Raw genomic sequence first — 13,197 nt, forward strand, 5'->3', positions numbered from 1 at the left:
ACTGCTGCCACAAAAGTGGGTTAGGTTAGGTTAGAACTGCGACCATTGTAAAAACGAAATGTTGCCACAAAAGTGGGTTAGGTTAGGTTAGAACTGTGATCCTCGCAAAAACGAACTGCTGTCACAAAAGTGGGTTAGGTTAGGTTAGAACTGCGACCATTGTAAAAACGAAACGCAATAGGGAAATCAAAATTAGGGCATACGAGTGTTAGGTCAAGCAACGATAGGCTAAGTGAAATTAGGTAACATGATGGTTAGGATATATAATTTTTAGGCCTAACAATAATTAGGCAAAAAAATAATTATGCTACATAACATTAGGATAAATACTCAATATGGAAAGTGTCATTAGGGAAAAAGATATTAGGACAAAAAAAATCGCCCATTCGATAATAGGTAAACCAAAATTAGGGAATACTCGCGTTAGGACATCTGATCATTATGACAAACAATATTAGGGAATGCAAAGATAGGAGAAAAGATTTTAGGGATTCAGATATAGATCCATAATTATGAGGAAGAATGTTAAGGTGGCATTCGGATGAGGATGGAACGAATAAGAACGTTCAATCCGTCACTAGTTTAACCAAGGAAATTTTCAATAACAGCGTTACCGCTGCAGCAGTAATGTTGCTACAATAATGCTGCGACACTAGTAACCTGACTGTTACCTTTATTCGCGAACATAACCGAAATTTAAGTTTTTGGGGGGTCAATACAGACCCAGATTTTCGACATAGGCCGACTTTCGGTTGTTTCTCTAGATGTACCCGGACGGGTATCATCATGGTGTTTTAATAAGCAGAGATCCGCCCCCGAATCTGCTAAAAGCGTGGCCGACGTTCGCCTAAAACAATGGCCATTGTAAAGCTGAGGGTCTGGAAGTTTCAAATACTTTGCGATGTCTCGCGGTATCCCGCCTATCTTATTAATACCCATTGGCTGTCTTGAACACTTGCCCTTGTGATACTGCAAGAAGAATCGGTCGGTCTTTGTATTGGGTGGCCGTAAAGATTTATACTGCTCAACGATCTGTACATATTCCTCACGAACGACAAAAGATCTGTTATTACTTGTCTTTGGCAATTTTATTAATAACAGGGTTTCTGAATGTTTTTCGATCCCATCGACGGTAAGGTTCAGAAGTTCATTCGTACGGCATCCTCCGTTTATTCCCAATATGAGTATGACCTGCAATAAAAATACATATGAGTAAGTAATTTAAAATTATAAACGAATAAGACATACATTACAAACAAAAGAACTTTTTAACTACTGAACTTTCTTACTACTAACTTTGAGAGCAGAAGGTTAGGAAGTTTAACGTGGTTTGGCAAATTTTACTCGGACAAAGGAGTGGGCTATTATAAATAACATTTTCTTTTCATTTCATTACTTTATAAAATTTTAAAAACCACTTACTTTTGCACCAAGATATATTTTGTCCGGAGCTTCATTTATAAATCTATCTATGTCAGCTGATGTAAATATCTTGGACTTTTTCGGGTTGTGTCCTACTGCCATTCCTTTCAAAAATGTTACGAGCTCTTTATAATCCTCAATATGCACGTCTTCCTTGGTTTTTATCGTGGCTTTCAGCATCGAGTAAATACTCCACATTGTGGGTGGTTGCTTCGTGTGAGACAACTGCATAAAATACGATAATAGTACAGTTTCCGATAAAGTGTTTTCACTATTTTCAAGTCGCCATTTATTGAAATTCTCGTACGCTTTTAAATATTTTTCTTTAGATTTCTCCGGGAGGAAAGTTAGTTCGGGGTCCTTCGCTGTTCCTTTTAAGTCATCTGTGGGTAAAAGTCCCTCTTCATCGCTCGTTTCACTCAGGATTTCTGAAAACGATTCAAATTTATCTATTACCTATAGGTAAGAGAAACTAGAAAAAATATAAAATGTTGAACTACAATGCTATTACGGTGCATACTTCATTTAAGCTATTTTTAAGGCCTGGCCAAACAGCCGGCGCGGCGCAGCATGCACGTGCTGACAGGTTACCGACGTCAAACAGATTGCGTCCCGCCGGTATCACGCCCCGCTTCTGTCGCGCCCCGCGCCGCGCGGCCCCTTGCGCGATGAGGGCGTGTTGAGAGCGTGAGGCCGGCGCGATCCGCGCGCGCCCTGTTTGAACAGGCATCGCGTCGCCATCACGCGGCGCTGCGTCGCGCCGGCTGTTTGGCCAGGCCTTTAAGGATGTTCAGACAGTACTAGAATTTTACATTAATAATAAAAATGGTTAATGTGTAAATACTTATATATTTTGACATTTTAATAATATGCAGGTGGTCCACATGAAAAAAAAACATTTATATACGTACTAATTGACATGACCTATTTTAGTAACAAAACTTTTGTAAGACACTGACATATTAATTTAAACTGGGTCACTCACGTCAAGCGTGGCTCACTCCGCGATTTCGTCGCTTTGCTACAGGTAGCTAAAAGTACATTCGTTCCACACCAATTTTGGTGGCTAGCCATAAGCCGCGCGCCACCTAGCGGTCATATCTGTCCTGATCGTAACAGACGCGTTTTGTTAGAGAGTGAGTCTTCTGTACCTAGTAATATTATTTATTCTGTGCTCACGTTTATAAAGTCGATGGTTGCTCAACATGACCGTGAACGTGAGTGACTCGATTTAATATATTTAAAATGACATCATGACCTGGCCTATTCTTGTACAAAATTACCAAAATTATTTATAACATAACTAAAGAAATATATAATTCCCGTCTTTGGTCTGGTGTATGTTAGGCGGTTTATGCTGATGCGTTTCTTGCAAATAAATGATGCGATTGTTTTCATCCAATTTCACTTTAGATGTACATTTCAACGTCTGCTTCTTCGAGCAGAAATAGTTCCCGCGACCCTTCACGCTGTACGTGTAACCGTTGAGTAGGAGAAGATTGCCTCTGTGTGTGGCGATAAATTGGGCCTCTATAAATAAATCATGAAAAACTGAGTAGAATTATTGAAACTTGAGTGAATTGAATGTGTGTTCGATAAGGTATTTTATCGAAACGTTAATCTGGAAATAGGGGTAGGGTAAAAACATAAAGGATTAAGTTCATCGACTTGAGATACAATTTTGTAAAAAATAAATCTATTCAATGTCATGAAAACAATGTATTCATACAAAAAAATGGATAAATTAAATATTACAATGGTGAGGTGATTACCTTTTTACCTTCTTCGTATGTTAACAAGTTTATTTAGAACTAATCTCGTATTTAGAATTAGAAAAAGTAAACTGACATTTGCGAACGTGTGGCTATAATAGTTATTTGTTTTACAAGGGGGCAAAGTTATTGTTTAACCGCTCGTGCTAATATTGATACCTGAGCAAGCGAAAGATTCCAAAAGTGAACCACGAGCATAGCGAGTGGTTCGAAAAATTGGAATCTTGAGCGTGGCGAGGGTTTCAAAGCAAGCAAAATTTGCCGCCGACTGAAACACAAAATTTTTCACTACACCAACCCGAAGCAAATATTGAATGTAAAATACCTATCAAACACAATCAAATCCAAATGAATGTTATTAAATATTTATCATCCGAAATCATCATTTAAAAGTCAATTCTACCAGCAAACATAAGAAAATAACTCAAAATTTGCATTTGATTACTTTGCCTCACAAGTGAATAAAATGCATCTTTGCTATCAGTTTTTGAAGTGCAAAGTAAGCCTTTCCGAGCTGGTGTGGTGAAAAAGACTTTACCGTGTTATAATACCTAGGACTAGGACCCGTCTAAGCTAACTTTGCACCGACTTGAACAGAACAGACTGTGGACTGTGGAGTGTCATGGAATGTTTTAATGCCACACTTTGTCTTTGCACATGCGATGCAGAGTTAGCTTAGTCCGACTCTACAACTTTTTTTAAATTAAAGCCATGTATATGTCGGCGGCCGATCGTAAGATCAGGCAGATCGTAATGTTCCTGTGTAATGTTTTGACGATAGTCACATTAACTCAATAGATCGGTAGGATAGATTCGTTAGGTTGCTTCAGATGCCCGAAGGGCAAACTGCCCAGAAATAGGACCCCGCGTAGCGGGGCTCCGTCGACTCAGAGCAGGAGTCAAAGATTTTCACGTTTCACGATATGCCTAGGAATTTCAAGATATGCCTGATCTTACGATCGGCCGCCGACATATATACCTAATCGAACGTGACAAAACACGATTGACACTTTAAAGCTGAACTATTTAACAAGAACATATTTCCCGTCTTTAGTTTTCACCAGATTCAATTCAGGAACTTCATGATTGTGTATATCTCGTACTCCAACTATCACATTACTGTCCTCATTCATTTTCACCGTCGCTTTACATCTACCCACGCGCTTCTTGGAGCAACAGTATAAGCCAGGAATTTGGCGGCTGTATGTGTGGCCGTTTAAAAATAATAGGCTATGACCTCTTCTAGTCGGTACAAAGATGGGTCCTAAGACAAAAAAACATACATATTTGAAGTAGGGTCATTCGCCATCGCCAGTAACTGGCCACTGTTAGTAATTGGCCACCCTAAACTAAACCTCAACAGTCACCAATAAACAGAATTCATTTTAGTATAAGGTTTCAATAACTGGCCAGCCTTCAATAACTAGCCGCCTTATACAAAATGAATTCTGTTTATGTGTATAGAATTCATTTTTAGTTTAGGGTGGCCAATTACCCTATACCTACTAGAGCTTGCATTATCCGTCTATTTTTTGTATCCGGATATTTCGAATATTTATAATTTTACTATCCGGATATCCGGATAAAACCGATAATTCGAATACTTGCTTTTTATTTAACAAAACTCACACGAACTTTATAAAAAAATGTAATAGAATCAAATTTTACGTATAAAAGGTTGCGTAACAGCAAATGCTAAGGTATTTTTAGGAGATCTACCTTTTCGTCGAAATTTTGTTGTCTAAATTTTACTTGGTAAAATTTTCTCTGAAGCTTTACAGTGACATGACAATCAACCTTCGGCAAATTTTATTTTTAACACTATAGTTTATGGAGATAGTTCAACCCTCCGCTTAATATTGGCACCCTGCGCTGCGAAATTCATTTCATAAGTGACTTCAGATGGTCACAAGATATTTGACGTTTAATTCATTAAAATTTTACAACCATGAATTATATAATTATGGTCAAACTCTTCTTCAGTTAAGAAATTGGCGTCTTATTGATATATACTGGCCGTGGTTTTGATGATATTTAGAGAATCGATTACGTCTTCTAACTGCTGAGATATTACATTGCATTTAAGGTCAATCAAGGCTTTCATTACAGATTTATTCAAATGCAGAATGCTAAAACTTTCTTATCATATCTGAACAGCTACTGCATCTCGTTCGGCAGTTCAATATCAACCAAAGTTCTCCTCCGTTGGACCCATTTTAGTTCTTTTCGCACGTTATTAACAATGTATTCAGATATTTAATTACACAAACGGGTCTACCGCGATATAATTTCATTGTTTTTACCTTTAATTCCGACGTTTCAGCTGAGTTGCACCAGCTGTGGTCACGGAAAGACACTCAGCTGAAACGTCGCGCTGAAATTATATCGCGGTAGACCCGTTTGTGTAATTAAATAAATGTATTCAGACGCTAACAATAATGCAGCGCAGCGCGTTTGACAGGAACACGGTACAAGTACATTCAAAGTTACTTGTTACTTTTTACGGAGCTAGGTCGATCTGCATGAGATTGTTCCCAAATATTTAAAAAAAATAAGAGAGTAGACGACAATCAAGGAGAAATACTTAAATAATCAGTTTTTATATCGTAAAAATGTATCTAAATAAATAAATAAATCAAACGACATCGTTTATGTTATAATTTCCAACGTTTTTGAAATAGTTTTCTTAAAAATTTGAATGATATTTTTGTCATAAATGGTATTCGAATTATTCGTTTTATCCGGATATCAACCTCTTCTAAATCCGGATAGTAAATTGGTCGGATATCCATATAAAACGGTTATCCGGATATCCGGATTGCAAGCCCTAATACCTACGATACAAACCACCAACCCTATCATGAAGTGATCAAATTTATGATCTGGCCACGACATATATCTACCTGGTAGTTATGCCCAACATGTAGAAAAATAAAAAAAATGTGTCTGTGCGGAAAAAGAAGAAGAGAAGCAGGGCAAAATACAATCCACGACTCTTCTCTTTCCGAACGGACTCTACATACTGTGTTCATCTTGATAGTGTTTATTTCTAATATAATTTTTAAAAATCATTAAAAATCTTATACACAATTTAGCTCATGTAACTTGACTTAAAAGGTATGTATTCTCCATATTTAATATTTGGCGGATCATGATAATGAATTTCGTCCGCTTCAAGTATAATGCATTTAATTTCGTCTAATTTCACTTTAGCTTTACAATTTAACGCAGATCTTTTGAAACAGCAGTATTGGCCCGGACGTCTACGGCTATATGTATAATTGTTGTACAGTAGCACATTATTTTTACCTTTCCCGCTTGGTAAAAAGACTGGTCCTAAAAGAGAAATATTATTATGCAAACATATTTATTTCATAATGATGCATTCGTCTAAGTACAAGGTAAATGTGAGGTGAGATGTCCATACCAAACCCCCTTCTGTTATAAATAAAGACAGCATCAATATCTCCGAAAGTATCTGCCATCGACTAATCTTGATTTGTTTGATATATCTCCACAGTTCGGATATAGCCGTGCCACAATCAAATTTGTTTGTTAATCTTTTGTCTGTGAAGCTAGTAGAGAAAGGTAAATACTTTAATGAGCCATACAGGTATTGTTTGTTGTAGTTTTGTAATTATGGATTAAATACACTTATACAATTTATACTAATTCGTCGGTAATTTAATAAAAACTTAACTCACAGCGAAAGACTTTTAACTAGCGATTGTCGAACGTTATGGTTACAAGCAACTTTACTTTTCCTTGTTAACGCAAATACGAATTTCTCCGGCACTTTTAGTTGACCATTAAACTTGTCTTTGTTTTTCAATGGTCAGCTAAGAGTCTTGTTCGAGGCCAGTACACGCTACACACTCAATGCGTAATTGCGTATATGCACCACATCTCCGTCTGCAAGTCACGCAAATACTGACGCCGGTATAGGGTTACCAGATCGAAATGTGGGATTTCGTGACAAAATTCCTGATTTGCGAACATTTTTCCTGACGCTCATATCGGTGACGGGGGAGGGTGGTAACCGTAAGCGATATCTATGTAAGCTTGATTATTATTATTGGGAGCCTATAATGTCCCACTGCTGGGCAAAGGCCTCCCCCCACTTTTTCCAGTCTTCCCGATCCTGTGCAGTCTCTGGCCATTCCTTTAAAAAGGAGTCTAACTCGTCTCGCCATCGCCGACGTGGTCTGCCAAATCCTCGTTTTGAGCTGGGCTGCCACTCTGTGGCGATCTTGGCCCACAACTCACTACAGCTAAGCTTGATACATTGTTTAAATTTGATTTGTTTTGGATTTATATTAAGCGATATCTATGTAAGCTTGATTCATTCTTTAAATTTGATTTGTTTTGGATTTATGTAAGATCCTGACATCTGGTAACCCTACGCCGATATGACCTGATCTTTATACACGTTTTAATAATATTTTTTTACAAAGAACATGCAAAGAATTAGGTGATGGGTATATACTCTCCATCTTTGCTAATGTGAAACAGAGGCGGTTGATGGTTATGCGTTAACTCTTCATCAAGTATTACAGTACTAATTTCATCCAACTTCATTTTTGCTTTACACTTAAGCACGAGGCGTTTGGAACAGCAGTATTGCCCTGGGTTGACGCGGCTGTATGTGAACCCTTGGTATAGGAGAATCCTCTTGTTTCTTCTAGTGGTTAGAAAGATGGGCCCTAAAAGGAAAAGGGGTTTTAGCAAAAGAAATCAACTCAGGGAGCTGTATTACACAGAACCGGCTGCAGTGATGTTAGAAAAACGCATAAATGAGTTTTTGTAATAAACATATATTAAATTTATATCAGTGCTGTAATACTTATAAGTAACACCAACAGCGACAGAACTGCACATTGGTATGGTATCACCTCTTTTTTTAACTGTAAAGGTTCAATTTTAACTGGTTGAGAACTCTGTCGGACTAGTGAAACTAGTCATGTGATACGTTATGGAAATCTTCCGCACCCCGCATGCGGGTCCCATCGACCAATCAAAGAAAACGATTCCCCGAACGCGGGCCGTATGGCATGCATCTTCCTTACCTATACCTATCCCGCATTCGGGCCCTAATACACCAATGAAACTGAGCCTAAATGAGCGTTTCTTATATTTTTTGGCATTTTTCTATATTGTGACCTTTTTTGCCACTTTTGTGTTATTTCTACTCAGAATCATGAGCTATTTCGATCCTAATGGGATAAAAAAATGTCCCAGAGCTTTTTTCCTATTGTGTTACCATTTCCTCATATACTTTGTATGGCGGTAACAAAAAGGAAAGTTTGAAAAATGTATGGAAATTTTAGGACACCATTTTTCTCCTATAAGGATGAAAAGCTCGCGATCCTGACTAGAAATAACACAAAAGTGGCAAAAATGGCAAAAAATAAAAGAAACGCTCAAATACTGATAGGTTGTTCCTGACGTTCCTGTACACATTGACATAGTGCAAATTTAATTCAGACCTGCTAGCATGAATTGCGTTACGCGCGCGACTCCATACCATACATCTAGCGATTCTAGCGCGATTTCAAGTGTGGACTCGCGCGCGAGAACGCAACTCATGCTAGACCGCCAGATAAATGTATCGGTTGTTCCAGTCATCTAAATATGCACATAGTCATATGTTTTACTTGATAGGTACATACTCTCCGTTGTTGCTGATGTGAAACACTGGCGGTTCGTGGTTATGAATCCCCTCTTCCACCAGTACAATATTATTCATTTCATCCAATTTCACCTTTGCTTTACACTTCATCACGGTTCTTTTGGAGCAGTAGTAGTTCCCGAGAACTCCACGACTGTATGTATGGCTGTTATAGAGGAGCAGATTATTTTTACCTTTTCTGCTTGGTAGATAAATTGGTCCTAGAAGACAATGAAGCTTCAGAAAATATCTAATCGCAATGAAAATAAAAATAATATAAAACCATAAAGCTTAACAGAAAGAAGCTTACTTAAACCATATCCATAATATACCTTTTTCACGCCACTGTTCGGAAATGTGGCAATAGATGGTCTAAAACCAAGCTGGAAAGTAGGCAATAGCTGTAGCACCTGAACCACCACTACTACAATGTTTCATTGTTATCATCATCTGTCATTGGTGAAATTATATCGCGGTAGACCCGTTTGTGTAATTAAATAAATGTATTCAGACGCTAACAATAATGCAGCGCAGCGCGTTTGACAGGAACACGGTACAAGTACATTCAAAGTTACTTGTTACTTTTTACGGAGCTAGGTCGATCTGCATGAGATTGTTCCCAAATATTTAAAAAAAATAAGAGAGTAGACGACAATCAAGGAGAAATACTTAAATAATCAGTTTTTATATCGTAAAAATGTATCTAAATAAATAAATAAATCAAACGACATCGTTTATGTTATAATTTCCAACGTTTTTGAAATAGTTTTCTTAAAAATTTGAATGATATTTTTGTCATAAATGGTATTCGAATTATTCGTTTTATCCGGATATCAACCTCTTCTAAATCCGGATAGTAAATTGGTCGGATATCCATATAAAACGGTTATCCGGATATCCGGATTGCAAGCCCTAATACCTACGATACAAACCACCAACCCTATCATGAAGTGATCAAATTTATGATCTGGCCACGACATATATCTACCTGGTAGTTATGCCCAACATGTAGAAAAATAAAAAAAATGTGTCTGTGCGGAAAAAGAAGAAGAGAAGCAGGGCAAAATACAATCCACGACTCTTCTCTTTCCGAACGGACTCTACATACTGTGTTCATCTTGATAGTGTTTATTTCTAATATAATTTTTAAAAATCATTAAAAATCTTATACACAATTTAGCTCATGTAACTTGACTTAAAAGGTATGTATTCTCCATATTTAATATTTGGCGGATCATGATAATGAATTTCGTCCGCTTCAAGTATAATGCATTTAATTTCGTCTAATTTCACTTTAGCTTTACAATTTAACGCAGATCTTTTGAAACAGCAGTATTGGCCCGGACGTCTACGGCTATATGTATAATTGTTGTACAGTAGCACATTATTTTTACCTTTCCCGCTTGGTAAAAAGACTGGTCCTAAAAGAGAAATATTATTATGCAAACATATTTATTTCATAATGATGCATTCGTCTAAGTACAAGGTAAATGTGAGGTGAGATGTCCATACCAAACCCCCTTCTGTTATAAATAAAGACAGCATCAATATCTCCGAAAGTATCTGCCATCGACTAATCTTGATTTGTTTGATATATCTCCACAGTTCGGATATAGCCGTGCCACAATCAAATTTGTTTGTTAATCTTTTGTCTGTGAAGCTAGTAGAGAAAGGTAAATACTTTAATGAGCCATACAGGTATTGTTTGTTGTAGTTTTGTAATTATGGATTAAATACACTTATACAATTTATACTAATTCGTCGGTAATTTAATAAAAACTTAACTCACAGCGAAAGACTTTTAACTAGCGATTGTCGAACGTTATGGTTACAAGCAACTTTACTTTTCCTTGTTAACGCAAATACGAATTTCTCCGGCACTTTTAGTTGACCATTAAACTTGTCTTTGTTTTTCAATGGTCAGCTAAGAGTCTTGTTCGAGGCCAGTACACGCTACACACTCAATGCGTAATTGCGTATATGCACCACATCTCCGTCTGCAAGTCACGCAAATACTGACGCCGGTATAGGGTTACCAGATCGAAATGTGGGATTTCGTGACAAAATTCCTGATTTGCGAACATTTTTCCTGACGCTCATATCGGTGACGGGGGAGGGTGGTAACCGTAAGCGATATCTATGTAAGCTTGATTATTATTATTGGGAGCCTATAATGTCCCACTGCTGGGCAAAGGCCTCCCCCCACTTTTTCCAGTCTTCCCGATCCTGTGCAGTCTCTGGCCATTCCTTTAAAAAGGAGTCTAACTCGTCTCGCCATCGCCGACGTGGTCTGCCAAATCCTCGTTTTGAGCTGGGCTGCCACTCTGTGGCGATCTTGGCCCACAACTCACTACAGCTAAGCTTGATACATTGTTTAAATTTGATTTGTTTTGGATTTATATTAAGCGATATCTATGTAAGCTTGATTCATTGTTTAAATTTGATTTGTTTTGGATTTATGTAAGATCCTGACATCTGGTAACCCTACGCCGATATGACCTGATCTTTATACACGTTTTAATAATATTTTTTTACAAAGAACATGCAAAGAATTAGGTGATGGGTATATACTCTCCATCTTTGCTAATGTGAAACAGAGGCGGTTGATGGTTATGCGTTAACTCTTCATCAAGTATTACAGTACTAATTTCATCCAACTTCATTTTTGCTTTACACTTAAGCACGAGGCGTTTGGAACAGCAGTATTGCCCTGGGTTGACGCGGCTGTATGTGAACCCTTGGTATAGGAGAATCCTCTTGTTTCTTCTAGTGGTTAGAAAGATGGGCCCTAAAAGGAAAAGGGGTTTTAGCAAAAGAAATCAACTCAGGGAGCTGTATTACACAGAACCGGCTGCAGTGATGTTAGAAAAACGCATAAATGAGTTTTTGTAATAAACATATATTAAATTTATATCAGTGCTGTAATACTTATAAGTAACACCAACAGCGACAGAACTGCACATTGGTATGGTATCACCTCTTTTTTTAACTGTAAAGGTTCAATTTTAACTGGTTGAGAACTCTGTCGGACTAGTGAAACTAGTCATGTGATACGTTATGGAAATCTTCCGCACCCCGCATGCGGGTCCCATCGACCAATCAAAGAAAACGATTCCCCGAACGCGGGCCGTATGGCATGCATCTTCCTTACCTATACCTATCCCGCATTCGGGCCCTAATACACCAATGAAACTGAGCCTAAATGAGCGTTTCTTATATTTTTTGGCATTTTTCTATATTGTGACCTTTTTTGCCACTTTTGTGTTATTTCTACTCAGAATCATGAGCTATTTCGATCCTAATGGGATAAAAAAATGTCCCAGAGCTTTTTTCCTATTGTGTTACCATTTCCTCATATACTTTGTATGGCGGTAACAAAAAGGAAAGTTTGAAAAATGTATGGAAATTTTAGGACACCATTTTTCTCCTATAAGGATGAAAAGCTCGCGATCCTGACTAGAAATAACACAAAAGTGGCAAAAATGGCAAAAAATAAAAGAAACGCTCAAATACTGATAGGTTGTTCCTGACGTTCCTGTACACATTGACATAGTGCAAATTTAATTCAGACCTGCTAGCATGAATTGCGTTACGCGCGCGACTCCATACCATACATCTAGCGATTCTAGCGCGATTTCAAGTGTGGACTCGCGCGCGAGAACGCAACTCATGCTAGACCGCCAGATAAATGTATCGGTTGTTCCAGTCATCTAAATATGCACATAGTCATATGTTTTACTTGATAGGTACATACTCTCCGTTGTTGCTGATGTGAAACACTGGCGGTTCGTGGTTATGAATCCCCTCTTCCACCAGTACAATATTATTCATTTCATCCAATTTCACCTTTGCTTTACACTTCATCACGGTTCTTTTGGAGCAGTAGTAGTTCCCGAGAACTCCACGACTGTATGTATGGCTGTTATAGAGGAGCAGATTATTTTTACCTTTTCTGCTTGGTAGATAAATTGGTCCTAGAAGACAATGAAGCTTCAGAAAATATCTAATCGCAATGAAAATAAAAATAATATAAAACCATAAAGCTTAACAGAAAGAAGCTTACTTAAACCATATCCATAATATACCTTTTTCACGCCACTGTTCGGAAATGTGGCAATAGATGGTCTAAAACCAAGCTGGAAAGTAGGCAATAGCTGTAGCACCTGAACCACCACTACTACAATGTTTCATTGTTATCATCATCTGTCATTGGTGACAGTTCGCTACAGCAATGAGTATCATTTAAAACATAAAAATCAATAAAAGGTCTTTTTCGGCGCAACTTTTTCCTTCAAAAATAAAATTAAGTTATTTATAGGACCAATTTCTTGTTTG

General features: G+C 37.7%; 2 long non-coding RNA genes across 2 annotated transcripts; both read right to left on the bottom strand.

The window, feature by feature from the left end:
* Positions 1-516: 516 nt before the first annotated feature.
* Positions 517-2,994, bottom strand: LOC134799822 (uncharacterized). Its single transcript, XR_010145473.1, has 3 exons — positions 2,722-2,994; positions 1,423-1,850; positions 517-1,191 (listed from the first exon to the last, which is right to left on the bottom strand). It is a non-coding gene; the product is annotated as an uncharacterized LOC134799822 (long non-coding RNA).
* Positions 2,995-11,016: 8,022 nt separating this feature from the next.
* LOC134799827 (uncharacterized) lies at positions 11,017-12,913 on the bottom strand. Its single transcript, XR_010145475.1, has 2 exons — positions 12,617-12,913; positions 11,017-11,650 (listed from the first exon to the last, which is right to left on the bottom strand). It is a non-coding gene; the product is annotated as an uncharacterized LOC134799827 (long non-coding RNA).
* Between the last annotated feature and the right edge of the window lie 284 nt (positions 12,914-13,197).

The sequence above is a fragment of the Cydia splendana genome, chromosome 2, assembly GCF_910591565.1.
Source record: "Cydia splendana chromosome 2, ilCydSple1.2, whole genome shotgun sequence".
In the NCBI taxonomy this organism is placed as follows: Eukaryota; Metazoa; Arthropoda; class Insecta; order Lepidoptera; family Tortricidae; genus Cydia; species Cydia splendana.